The sequence below is a fragment of the Pyxicephalus adspersus genome, chromosome 8 (genome assembly GCF_032062135.1).
Source record: "Pyxicephalus adspersus chromosome 8, UCB_Pads_2.0, whole genome shotgun sequence".
Taxonomy (NCBI): Eukaryota; Metazoa; Chordata; class Amphibia; order Anura; family Pyxicephalidae; genus Pyxicephalus; species Pyxicephalus adspersus.
In genome coordinates this window covers 18,278,578-18,292,916 of record NC_092865.1, presented here as the reverse complement: position 1 = coordinate 18,292,916, position 14,339 = coordinate 18,278,578, and the positions used below count along the sequence as shown (strand labels likewise).

Below are 14,339 nucleotides of genomic sequence, written 5' to 3'. Positions count from 1 at the left end.
TTCAGCGGTGTGGATATGTATGATTTATGTTCGTGTTATGTTTCAGGGCTTCGGGTTGCAGAGTATCATTACTATATATTATTTATATAGTACAGTAGTAATGCAGCAAGTGCAATAGATTGAGGGTGATATGGATGGTTGTGTATTTGTTCATGAGCTGTCAAGATGCAGGAATTCATGAGCTCAGAATCAATTAAATGCTAATGTGTTTTCTGCTTCGTTCCTTATTTCACAATAATGTTATTATGATTACAATGTTACACCCGGTATGTCACCTGATACTTAGAGATTCTCTGTATATCCCTGTCTTTCTATATGTGTTTATATGTAACTGGGTGTATTTTTCTTATAGGTTCTGTAGTATGTTGAATAGTCTTCCTAAAAGCTGATATAACCCACAAGCTTTTTTTATCTTACATTTGTCAGATCCTCTGGTCATTTTCTTACCTCGATTCCCTTTACTATATCTCTTTGTGTTGGGAGGAGTCTCAACCCTCCTGCTGCATCCTCCCGATATAAAACGCAGTTGATTAGAGGTGTCCAAATCGAAGTGTGTATATGTAATAACAGATACTTTGCAGTTCTTGGTCTTGGGTGGGATTGGTATGTACAGAAAAGTTGTTATGAATGCTTCCTGCTAAACAATATTACTGTCCAGGATTTCATTGGTATGACATACAGGTGCTCGTCATTAGACCACTGATTACAATCATGAATATGTCTACTGACTACCAGCCACACAAACATGCTTCTGTGCACAATCCAGTTATGTCAGATAATAGTCACCCAAAACAAACATAACGTAAAGACAGTGTTGCCCCAATGTTGTTCATCAACCTACCACAGCAGATTAATAGAAATATGACTTCTGTGCATTTGTATGGAGCAGAGGACAGTGGGGTGCCATTCACTAGTCCCTTCCAGTCAGTGTGTCCATAAGTTTGCTTTTACTTTTGAAATGTTATTATGTCTCACAGGTTCTCTTTTTTTGGAAATATCTCTTAATCTTGGGTAAATGCAGAGCAAATATTTGGCTCTATTAAGGCCCTATATAAACACTGACCCTGTCACTCATAGCAAGAAATTAAAATGAACCTCTAACTTTTTTTTAGTGAGTTGTCTCCATTTAAAAAAAAAAAATCTCCCTTTATTTTATGTTCTGGAGGGAACTCGGTTTTCTCTCACTTTCTTTCTAGATGTTGGTGGTCACTAGTATACAGTAAGAGTAAATGGAGACATAGAAAGCAAAAAAACCTAACAGTTTCCCGGTTTATCCAAAAGTAAAGATAAAAAAGGTTCTGCCTAGAGTTACACTTAAAATACTTTTCATAGTGGCAGCTGGAAAGAGATTTGTTGCTATAGAGAAGGAACACCTTGTCATTTTGTTGTTGCTAATCCATGTTAGAAGTTGCTGCACAAAAAAGTCTAAACTCTCCTTAGCCAACCTTTGTGTTTTGGGGTCCTCAGACTACACACTTGTTGGATCTTTATACAGCTGAGGGCTTTTTGTAAGTCGTATGTCTGGGATTCCTAGAAATCCTGCACTTCCTTTTGTTCGTGTGAATGAGAATTTCTTGACATTCACTCTGTTTTCCATACTCAACACTTCCGAGAGATCGGTGGTTTAGTTGTGTGTTAATCTTTATTGCTGTCTTCCTGCTTGCACAGTTTTTTTATATGAAACTGAGTTGTAAAAATCTGAGTTTATCTTATCATGCCATCTGTACATCAGCTCTGCTTCTGAACTGTACATAATAAACATAAACATTTGTCTAAGCTGTGTATGCTGTATGTATCCTTTTTTACAATAATATTATATACATTATGATACAGAAGTTTGTTTACAAGTCTTCAGCAATGTGACAATTCATCTATTGCACAAGCTGCTGACTGGGGCTTCTGCTTTTCCTTCCCTCATGCAAGAAATATTTGGTTAGGAGCATTGGCCATAGGTACTGGTGTTATAGTGTTCTTGTGTTAATGCTGAACTAAACCATGGGGATACTCACCTGATCCTGTTGTGTTGCTGCCATCTTCTCCCCTCATTTTTTTTGGCATATAGATCTAATTGGCCGGGCCGGGATGATGTAACTCTTGCGCAGGTGTTTATTCAGCCCCTGCAAGGGAAGCCAGGATTGGCAAGAATCTGGATGCGCAGGTAAGAATACTTATTGCTGAAGGGTCATTGCCACCCATTTCTGCAGTAAGGATTCGCCTTGTGCTAAATTTTCTTGTATCTGCAATGGCTTTTATGAGCAGGTGACCTTTGTTAGAGCTTCTTGTTTGGCTTCATGGCTGCTAAAAACCAATACTGAACTTTCAGTTTTCTTTAGAAAGAACACACAACCTGAGTAGAAAAGCTGTAGAGCTTGTGGACCTTTACTTTTTGGTTGAAAGCAGTGTTCCCTCTGAAGAGGTCTTAGCTCTATGGCGAGTCAGAGCTACAGCTGTCCAATAAGCAAGGTGTATAAAGTTTGCCAATTGCATTGCCATACCTTTGACTCTGCAGGGATGATGCTGGATCTCTGCAGGGATACCACGGCTACACATTTTCATGTTTCTATGCACCTGTAATGTATTTAGGACATTTCAGTTTAGGATTTAATTGGGCTTCTACAATGTGTACCTATGTAACCCTTTCCTAATTCCATAATGGTGTGTTGGTGAAGAATTATTTCTGTATTAAAAATTATGTGAGCTGGGTATTTTATCACTGTAACACCCAGTACTGAAACATGTGGGACGGGTTTGTTTGGTATGCCGCCTGCTTGGATTTAAGCTCTCCAACAAGGACACTCATAGTCTGGAAGTGTTTTAGCCAAATGTGTTAAGATCTCATATTTCTTATTTTCAAGCACAACCCACTTAAGAACCCCGAAACTAATGTGAGAACCTTAAATAAGCATTGTGATATTGCCCGTACAGAGCAAAAAAGACAATGTCTTTTTAAGTCCAATCTCTCAGAAAGATATAGTCACCAATTCATGCTCCATAAATCCGTAGGAACCTCCCATCTTCCATTGCTGTAACAGAGATGAGATCCCAGGTATGGGGAGCATGTGTCCTTACTCATGTGCATGGACCGGAGTGGCCAGTTAGTAGTCCTCTGGGTGAAGTGGGAATGCATTTCATTCATTGGGTGGGCTCAGACACTAGGTATGACTTGGGGTGAACTTGTGCAACATGGGGAAAGCTAAGAAATGTCAGCGTAGGGGAAAGAAGAAGGTGGAAGATGGGCTATCAGCAGGAACTGTGACTTTGTCCTGCTCAGAATCAAGGAAGATAATAGAATAGGAGATATTGCTTTAGCTTGTCCTTTTAACATTCATTATCCATAAAAAGGTAATGGGGATGATTAGGCATTCCGTGTTGTCTGTTAAGGTTTTGGATAATTTTATGGCCTTATAGGAGAGTTACCCCTTTTGTCTACAGGCTGCCCAGCAAAGCGAGCTCACTGATGTGTCTAGAGTTACATGTGAGCCAGGCGGCTATTGCCGATTCAGCTAATGATGTTTCCAAAGATAACCGGCATTCCAAAGAGTGGAAGAGCAAGAATTTCCAGCTATTATGTAGAATGCTGTGACAATGACCCCTTCATCACAACGGCTTCTATACATCTATATTTAATATGGTTTATTTTATACAGGAATTGTTGGGGATCTCTGATGAAGAACTTGGGATACCCTTAGAAACTATTAGGTTTGGACTGCCATGTTCCAGTGGACAATAAAAGTGAAATGTGAAATGAAGATTGGTTTCTAGGAGTAGCAACTATTGTGTGTGTGTGTGTGTGTGTGTATATATATAAATATATATATATATATATATATATATATACACACAATTTTTTTTGTACTTGTCTTCTCTTTACACACAAGGTGTTCAATTTTTAGACTGATCTACTATTTACGGTGGAACGATGTAAAGATTTGCTATGTTATAATGATCATTGATACAGGTAATTTGTGCCTAAATACTGCCCTGATAAAAAAAAAAACTTGTCTTGAATTTTTCCTGAAAAATTTTAGTGAGCCTAGAACATTTGTTTCTATAGCTCAATATCTGCAGTGTGAGATCTAAGGCACTGTTATCTGCTTGAAGTGATTTGGTAAAAAAAAATCTTTAGTTCCTCACATTTTTATGCAATCTTTTTGTTCAACCCCCTGAATTAAAGCTGAAAGTCTGCAGGTCCACTGCATCTGAGTTGTTTCATTTAAATGTAATTGTGGTAATGTACAGAACCAAACTTAGTATTGTCTCTGTCCAAATATTTATAGACCTAACTGTATGACTGAGTAAGGACATTAGATTGTGAGGGACAGATAGTGATATGACTATGGACTTTGTACAACGCTGCATATTATGTCAGCGATATATAAATACTGGATGATAATAATAACCGTCCCTATTCTGTTAGTGAAAATGCCTTCTGCATGCTACAGATTATTCAGCCTTCCCACCCCCATCTGAGTCCGATATCCTTTATTACCTTCACTGGCTGATAGAGATGTCATGGGAGGGATGTAATAAAAGTGACTGTTTAAAGGCTACTTCACACCGCGTCAGAGTGCATAGCTGACATGTCCTGGGTGCAAAGCAAACTATTGCTCTGCGACCGGGAAAGGAAAATTGCCCTTATAGGGCAACAAGGTTTGCATGTGGCTGTCAACACGACCACGGTGCTAATCTTCCAACCACAACTGCTGTGGCCAAAAGCGACATGCTGCCTTTGCAAAGTGCTCCACAATTTGCTGTAGCCAAAAAAAAATGTGGTTTGCTCCCACATTTCAAAAACATGCTGTTAGATTTATTGGCCCCCCCCAAATTGACCTTAGACTGTGGTAATGACATATGACTATGGTAGGGACATTAGACTGTGAACCCCTTTGAGTAATAGTTAGTGACATGGCTATGGACTTTGTAAAGCGCTTTGTAATATGTTGGCCCTATATAAATACTGTGTAAAAAAAATTTTACCAGCACCGTAGACCTCTATGGTGATTTTCGGCACGACTCTGCTGAATGTAACCGGAGATCTTGGTACTTGATATGTATTATTGTGTAGAGATTGAGTTAGTTTAGGTCATTCTCTAATCCTGTAAGCCAAAGACTTAAGCTGCGTACTGGCATGAAATTTGTAATATATTTATAATCTTTTGTGATGGCTTTCAGTGGCAGTGGAATGAATGAGCACTGTACAGCCCAGTTCAGTTCTGTGGAGAGGAGAGGACAAATAAGAGGCACCCTGCTGTGTCCTCCCCCATTCTGATCATTCACAATGAGTGGTTAGGTTAGCTATACATGGACTAATTCTCCCTTTCAATCACATAGTCCATTTGATCATTTCGTAAAATCAACCACACATCTATTCTTCTGAATTTAACTAAGTAAAAGCCATGAAGCGTCCAGTCTAAAGATTCATGTTCAATTTCTGCTTGAAGGATTTTTAAAGCATGTACACCTATCCATTATTCACCCATCACATACACCTATCACTATTAAAAGAGAAATGAAACAGGTGAAACATATAGTGCCTAATTTGCATTTTAAATGATATCAGTTCTTTATAATAAAGAATCATCTGTGCTTTGCAGTGTGTGGCAGTTGAAATAATTTGTTGTCACACCTGTCGAACAAGTTACTCTACATGAAAATCGATCAAATGAAAGTCTGTATTTGTAGCTAGCTTTAGGGATTTCCTGTATTCCTGGAATGAACAATGACAGAAAAACATCCAGGACTGCACAAGAGACAGTTTGACTTGTTGAACACACACAATGGTGGTGTGTAAGTTTCTTTCGATAACCTCTCACCCTTATCTCTTGGCTGCAGTCCCCTTCCTTCCAAGCCCATCCCATGCAGGAGAGTGAATGCCTGGTGAATGATGTATCTTTCATAGAGCCCATATGCTTTCATTGCTTACATTGTAAACATTATCAAACTCATTTAGTAGGTGAAATGCTTCGTATCCAAGCGACCTGTCAGATTTCAGTTTACTTTTGTAACGTCGGCGAAAAAAAATTCCTATTTGTTGCTGTGGGGTGTTTTTTGTTATGCACAGAGTCTATGGATTTTCACTACTTTTTATACATCTAATGCAGCCTTTCTCAACCTTTTTACGTGGGGGAACACTTGAAATAACTTTCATGTCTTCAGAGAACCGCTTCTATAATGTTACTATAACCACAGCTTGCAGTACATTAGTCTAGTAGTTAGTGGGAAGAATGCCTCTTACATTGCAGAACAGTGGGAACAATGGCATCCTTATAAATAGACAAAAAGATCATTGGTAAAAGTTTGATTTCAAGACACGACTCATCTCCAATTTTAACCTCTTTCACTAGCATACCAAATAAGAAATCCACAACAGAAAAAAACACATTTTCTGATTGTGGGTCTTTCCATGTTATATATTTTTTTTTACCTAAGTGAAACCTTTAGAAGACTTTTACATTCAAAAGCATGCCGAGCCACGAACAGTCAACCACCACACAGGATGAGCAACATAATTTGGGAAATTTCTCTAGAACTCAACATTAGTTGACCCAGTACCACATGTGTGAACAGTAGACAGGGACATCATTTTTTTTGTTCTTTTAACACATTGGGCTTATGTTATTTGGTCTGTTTAACATTAATATTAATAAACAGGATTTTTATAGCACCAACATATTATGCAGCGCTGTACATTAAATAGGGGTTGCAAATGACAGACAGATATGGACAGTGACCCAGGAGGAGAAGAGGACCCTGCCCTGAAGAGCTTACAATCTAGGAGGTGGAGGAAGTAATGCACAATAGGACGGGAGATAACATAACTTGAAAGTGATCATATATAAAAAAATAATTTTGAACAATTGTATAGTGCACGATCCTGTACATGCAGAAATTATACGATCATTCAACGATAATGTACATACACTAGATACGATTGTTTGAACACACACACAGACTTACTGTGCTGAAGTGTGTTGCAGCGAACGCTCGTTCGTTGCACATGCTCAGAACCATCCACGATCACTACACGACAGTACACACAAAAGATAGTGAAGACCATTGTCCAAACAGATCCACCAGGACAGTCGTTCGTTTCCAGCGACATTCCTCACTCATTGGTATTTGCCCTTTTGTTGTGCACTTTTTTTGTTAACGATTATCAAACAATCAATTGATAATCGTTCGTTTCCAACAACAGTAATTGATTGTGTGTATGTAGCCTTGGACTGTTGTCATCACATATGCCACCATTTCCCACCACGTCCCCTCTGGTCCAGTTCTGGTGATAATTGTTATATGTTGGATATTCCTTCACATGAACGGTAAATCTGTTCAGAAGGGTTGCTGAAGATGCTCTAATCCTTCCCTACTCCAATCACAACAAAGGCAAAATATGTTTGAGCTATACTTCTGGACTCTTTTTCCTCTTCATACCCCTTCTATATAATGTTTTCTCTTTGGATTTGGAAATCAGACTTGCAGCTCATTTGTAACTCCTAGATGGTAAGCTCTTCAGGCCAGGGTCCTTCCCTCCTGTGTCACTGTCTGTAACTGTCTGTCATTTGCAACCCATATTTAATGTACGGCGCGGCCTAACATGATGGAGCTATGAAAATCCTGTCTTTTTATAAAAAAAATAATTTGATCCCCTATATCTGTCTGGGATTTGTGGATCCCTAAAGTAACATGTGGCTGTAGGCCTCACCACCAGACCTCACAGCTCTCCTTTCTTGAACTCCAAATTCATGAAATGCCAATGCAAATGACTGCACATTCCATCCTTGTAATGGTGAGGTCTTGGTGCCTAGTAACCATATCTGTTGCACAAAGCAGTGTGTGGATTGAGGTGTAAGAATGCAGCACAGACAGCATACATTACCTATTGTTGATTTTTTTTTTTTGTACATTTTTAAACTGTATTTATAGCATGCCAGTGCACATTAAATAGGGATTGCAGATGACAGAAAGGTACAAATAGTGACACAGGAGGAGAAGAGGACCCTGCCCCGAAGAGTTTACAATCTAAGAGGATTTATAAAGTTGATATTTGTTATTTCCAGGATACACAGAATCATTTACAAGTGCACCTGTTTCCCAAAGTAGCTCATAGTTTAACATTTGTAACTGGCCAAGACCCACAGTCGGTCGATATATTCATAAATTTATTAGAAATGACACAGCATGAGGTAAAAAATATTATTATTACAATGTATTTATATAGCACCAACATATTAGGCAGCGCTGTACAACGTCCATAGTCCTGTCACTAGCTGTCCCACATAGGGGCTCACAATCTAATGTCCCTACCATAGTCATATGTCTTTTAATACAGTCTAAGGTCAATTTTGGGGGGAAGCTAATGTACCTAACTGCATGTTTTTAGAACCTGGAAAGAAACGGGAGTACTCAGAGGAAACCCATGCAAACACGGAGAACCTGCAAACTCCATGCAGATAGTGTCCTGGCCCAGATTTGAACTTGGGACCTAGCACTGCCAAGGCCAGAGTGCTAACCTCATGAATCCACTGTGCTATTAAAAAAAACGTGATGCCTTTTTTTGTGAGAACTCTTATTATAACGCATTACAGACCATTTTTCAACGGCCTTACCCTAAGAATAAATTGCTTATAGCTACACTTGAGGCAGATTATGCAGCTAGATTTGGAATCCAGGCTCCACAGGAGACAGAAAAGACCTCCACTGCAATTGAAGCTCATACTGCTAATTCATGACTGGTCCATGAAAGAGAAGTAGCACACTGAAGAAGAAAGCCCTCTGTCTTAACCAGCATGCTACTGTCAGGTCTGTGCAGTCAGTATATTTTTGAATTATATTGAATCATAATTTTATGAATATTTCCCCTCCTTCTCTCAGTGCTGCTGATTACAGATGACAGCAATTAAATTCTGTTACTTAAAATATTTGCATATATGTGCTGTAATAATGGTCCAGATTTGGATTTTTATAGTGGCAGGGGGCTGGTAGGGAAGACGGCAGGTTGGATCATTGTGGAATTCTTTATACTGTGAAAGTGTTCCTAAAATGTTTCTTTTCAAATTGAAGCATATTGTATTTTACTATTACAAAATATTGAATCGTAACTCCCGTATAATGGGCATCTTATTATCCCAATACACAGATCTAATACTATGCCTAATACATTCAGTTTCAGTATGTTTTTGTACTGTACAAAGAAATCCAGAGCAGCCATTGCAGACTCCGAGAGAATATAGAGCTGCATGCTGATAATGTCCCTGGAGGCAGGTGAATCCGAGAATCCAGCTATGCAAGAAAAGTTCAACCATCATGCAGATTATATCTTTCTTGGGGGAATATATAGCAAATCTCCAGTTGTTGGGGAGGTTTTTGTATGTAAATAGGAATTCAGTCGTTTTATTATAAACAATTTTTTTTTTCTCTGTCTTTAAATACATCATCAAAAAAAAGAAAATAATCAGACTCTTTAGGAAGAGTGTACTAAGAAAAACACTGAAGATACCATTGGTGTTGTTCTTTTTAATAATTTATAACCTACCCTAAAGTAGAACTAATGTTCAAAAAAGCAGGTTGGTCCCTGATTGCTGATGGGACAAGTGATGTTCCTTGATCAATATCTGCCTGTTCTTAATTTGTCAACTTGCCTTTCCTTGCTCTATTTTGGTCTCCAATGTTTTTAAGCAGTCTTTTTCTGGGTTAGGGTCTTCGGACATTTTTATTGACCAGGCCAGAATTATTTAACGTATTACGCTAATGACACAAATGTATTCCCTATGCCAAGGTTTGTCATAACAATACACTGACATGTGCATACAAAGATTTGTTCATATTTTATGTGAGCGCTGTTTCCTGCATTGACAACCTGCTCCCAACATCACTTGAAGAAAGCAGAAAATCATGTGACTGGCAAGAAGACACCTAAAATTTAGAAAAATATATATAAAAAAAAATCATGAAAATCTATTATACAAAATTGCCAGTCTGTTGGAAGTATTTGAGGTCATTGGGATTTACACTTCACTATTTGTAAAAGAATTGAACCCATGAGATATTTAAAGCAGATGTAAACCCTCATCACTACCCTGTCCCTGTTTTCTGGCAGAGCACCTCGATCTATCCAGTAGGTCCGCACGCGCAAAAGAAGCAGGAATTGTCAAGTATCCTGCAAACCAAAGCTAACACCGCATATTCAAGTCTTGACTTTTTGCTAGAAACCTGGAGCGGTTGGGTAGGTAGAAGGGAATATTGCACAAAGGACATCACCTCTTCTTTTCTGCAATAATGACCGGCCTGATCGTGGTTTCCTAAAAGTGGAACGTCCATTATGCTTTAATAAGTAAGTTAGTAAAGTAAGTAAAATATTTTGCAGTGTGAGTCTAAAGACCAGCCCAGTGTGTCTTCTGATGTATATGCAGACATAACAATGTCTTTCATTTCTTAGAGAAGTTCAGCCCTTGTACAATCCTTCTGTGTCCTATAAACTCAGACAATAGAAACTCTGTGACATTCTGTGGAAGACATCTCTTTGATGTACAATAATCCAGTATCTGTGTCGAATACTTGCTTTTATTTGCTGTATGCATTTGCTATATGTATTGTGAGGGTGATTTATGTGTTGAAAAATTAAAATGATTAAAAATGTACATGATCTGCATGCACAGTATCAGTATATTCGGAATACCATTTTTATTTTTAGCAGCTGCTGGTGGGTTAAATCTTTGCAATTTAAATTTAAAGTAAGACTCCAGTTTGAAGGGTTTTTTCCCTTTGGTAATAGTATCTTCACTCCGCTAATTATGGAATATATATAGAGAGTAACGGATATCCCCAACCTAACTATGCACACACATCTGTTTGAAGCTGCTCAAACTCTTGTACTTACGCATAGTTGGTTTTAAAGTGACCCTGTCACCACAGTAAGAAATAAAAATTGCGCTGTAAAAGTAGTTTAAAGCGTAACTAAACCTCTTTATACTGGCCTGTCCCCATTCCATTGCAGGGCACCGGTGTCTTCTTCATTTTAATTTGTGATCTTCTGTCATTTTGATTAGCCGGACTATGATAAACTAACTTCCGTATGGGAGTTATTCATAAAGAAGGGAATCCAAAATTTTCTCAAACATTCTCTCGTTGGAAACAAATACTGCCATAAACACATGGATCTGGAAGATTCCCTCGTGGAAATGTTTAGGGGAATGTCTGATTCCCCATTTTATATATAGTACACTATGTTGATAAAGTAGCTAGTGGGCAGAACCAGGACATGGTAGGTACACACTATCCAACAGACACATGGCAGTGGAGCCCTTAACTTTTCAAGAGGGTGAAGATTTAAAGTGTAGTTATAGTTAACATTTAAAAAAAATTTAAGCACCCCAATCTTTTTTGCAAACTGGAAGGATGATGATGTCGAGGCTATAATAAAATAAACCTACTTGATCGATTGCAATGTTGTAATTACAATCACATGGCCTCTCTCTGTTGCGGGTGCTGCCATTTGGTCGTCTTCTGGGTTTTGGGTCTTTGGCCATCTTTATTGGCGAGACCGGAACAATGTAACTTCTGTGCATGATTGCAGAAGCCATTTCATTCCCAGCACCCAGGAAATACCCAGAATATCCAGCATCATACACTAAACTGTGTTAAGTACAAAAAGTAATTGTGAACAGGCGATGAGTATGTTTCATTGCAGAAGCGACATTGCCTGTGTCGTGCTGTTTTATTTTTTTTTTTATTACTCATATAAGGTTGTATTGTTGACACCTTTTTTTTTTTTTATAAATACCCACTTTCTACTGTAGCATTTTAGGAGCAGCTACTATACAGCTTGGTGTTCGATCCCTGGAACATATGTATATGTAATCCTTTTGTGTTTGTTATGACTTGCAGAGTTCTAGTACAGTTTACATGGAGAATACGGCTATGACATGCTAAGTGCGAGTAGTGACCGTGCATAGACCCTCCCTAATTATTATTCTTATACATGTCCTTGTCAGACAAAGAAATATCTCACTGCTAATTCATTGACCAGCATGCAGACAAGGTGGTGACACGCTTCAAGCTGCAGAGTAGGGAAAGTCACCTACCTACCTGCTTACCTTGTGTGCAAAATACAATTTGCTGAACAGACTTAATCCTTTGAAATATAAAACATTTGAAACATTTTTATTTCTACTGTGTATTCCGCCATTTATGTGAAGTTTCACTTTCTCCATTGTAGATGAATGAGAGACAATGAGCTCAAGGCAGATCTTCCTTATATACACAGGCGTTTTGAGTTGGCTTTTAGCATTTTGTTTTTATTTAACTGTCAGACTTGCCAAATTCAGTAGTGGAAACTCCTGATCTTCTATTCTTTTATTTGGCTGGACACTCAAGTTCCTGTAAATCCAATCCTGAATTCCATGTCCATGTGAAATTTATTAAAGACTGTGAAGAAGTATTACAACATGGGTGGTTATTAAACATTCATTTTGGAGTCATTAAATCTGAATTACAGTCAAACGACTAAACCCGCGGATTGAATACATATAAGGGGGCTCTTATACCAGCTAAAGTATTTATATTCATGTTTCTGTCATTTGCACAATTGTGATTTGCAGCAAAGTTTTGTCGTGAATGTGATGCCTATCCTGACCAGGTGACTCACAAAAATATTTACAATGATGACGAACTGCATTCTCCACCTGAGTTTTTCCTCCTACTTTGCCCTACTTTCCTGGATTTACCGCCCACATTCTGGGTGTTGCCTGTTTGTTAGCAAAAAATTTGGCAGCTATGAAAACTTAGTTATGTCGTCCTCAGATGTTTCCGTGCGTAAAACCAGAAACTCCTCCTTTTCGGAACTGATGGGGACATTTGTAAGTATATCGTGGAGGCATAACGGTCATCAAATATTCTCTTTAGATGGCTTAAAAAGAAAATACTTTTCAAAATACTTAGCAAACCAGCATTACAATGATAAAGCGCAGGTACCATGGCATTACCAGGCTGGTGAAACTAAACTGTATTTTGGCCCTGAACATGGATCTTGTGTATTCTGAGCCAAGGCATGTCTGCCTTCCATGTCCCACAATGCAATGTAGGAACCTAAATAACTTATTGGGAAATGTCTGCGTTGGATTGTGAGATTTGCTGCATTCCTGTACTGAGTGTTGGAGCATGTTTGTTTGCACAATAAAGTGCCCTGCCATTCCATTCCATTCCATTCCTTACCAATAGTTTGCCTTATTGCCCCATACCTTAAAACAGAACTAAACTAAAAATAAAAAAACTATACTTGCCTTTAATCCCGCAGATCCTTCAATGGCGCTGGTCCTTCCCACAATCTGGTCCAACGCCGTCCTGGAATTCCTCTTTGTCCCTACACTTGAAGTGCGGGCTCCGCCATCTTCTGTCTTGTCTTTGGTCTACGCAGGTTCGAGATCAGGTGACAAGCATCTGTGAAGGAAAAAAAAAGAGAGCTTATCTCACTGCGCATGCATGGGATTGGCATTTCATTCCTCTTGAAAATTGCCCCTGATCTCGGTCATGTGCAGGGAGCAAAGAGCAGCCAGAACCTCGTGGGATGATCGACGTAGGTATCCCGGGAGGCTCTGCGCTCTCATTAAGTCTTGATCGCTGCGGCGAAAAAAAAACCCCCAGCATTTTTACTTTACATAGAAGGGTAGACAACCCTTCTAAATAAAGTAAAAATGTTGAGTTTACATAGACTTTAAGGACAACTGTGTGTTTGATACAAATGTCCTTTAAACAATTCCCCCGCCCCTCAGTGCTTCCTCCTCCTGGACAAATACTTGCCTTCCTCCTTGATTCAGCAATTTTTGGAGAATGTTGTGTGGCTTCAGTGAAAACATTGTCCAGTTTATTTTTCATGCCCATCCATTCTAATGGATATTCCACACTCTGTTGGGCTGCTGAAGGTTGCCTGTGGTACATCTCTTATCCAATAAAACATGTGCTTGTGGAGGGGAACCCAGGGGCAGGTTTTCTGGGTAGGCTTTGCAGGACCAGGCAGGAATGCACATCAAAGATTGCTGGATTAGGGATAAACTATTTGTCCAGGTGGGCAGCATTAGTAGGTGGATTAATTAAAGGACAACTGTGATTGCATTACACACTGGTGTGATATAATGTAATTCTTCTGTCCCTGAATCAGCAAACCATTTCCCTGGTCCATGTCCTTTTTTCTCCTTTCACAGTTTCCTGATGGCAACCCTTACAGGAAATGTGGCATGAGATAATTCCCTCCTCATCTTCTCACATTGCTGTTCATGTTTCACTCTCACAGACTTCTCTCTTGTTTGCATTTTAAAATTCTGCTTTGTTTTTGGTGTAAACATTTG

At 38.9% G+C, this 14,339-nt stretch overlaps 1 protein-coding gene across 3 annotated transcripts in view; it reads left to right on the top strand.

Moving 5' to 3' along the window:
• The window catches only part of EPS15 (epidermal growth factor receptor pathway substrate 15), a 79,626-nt gene that overhangs the window by 3,100 nt on the left and 62,187 nt on the right, over positions 1 to 14,339 (top strand). The window contains exon 1 of one of the 3 annotated variants that reach the window (XM_072419628.1): positions 2,076 to 2,158. The exons of the other annotated variants lie outside the window; for them this stretch is intronic. The gene's annotated coding sequence lies outside the window, so the exon portion shown is untranslated. Of the gene's footprint in view, positions 1 to 2,075; positions 2,159 to 14,339 lie in introns of those variants that run through there. 3 annotated transcript variants of the gene reach the window in all.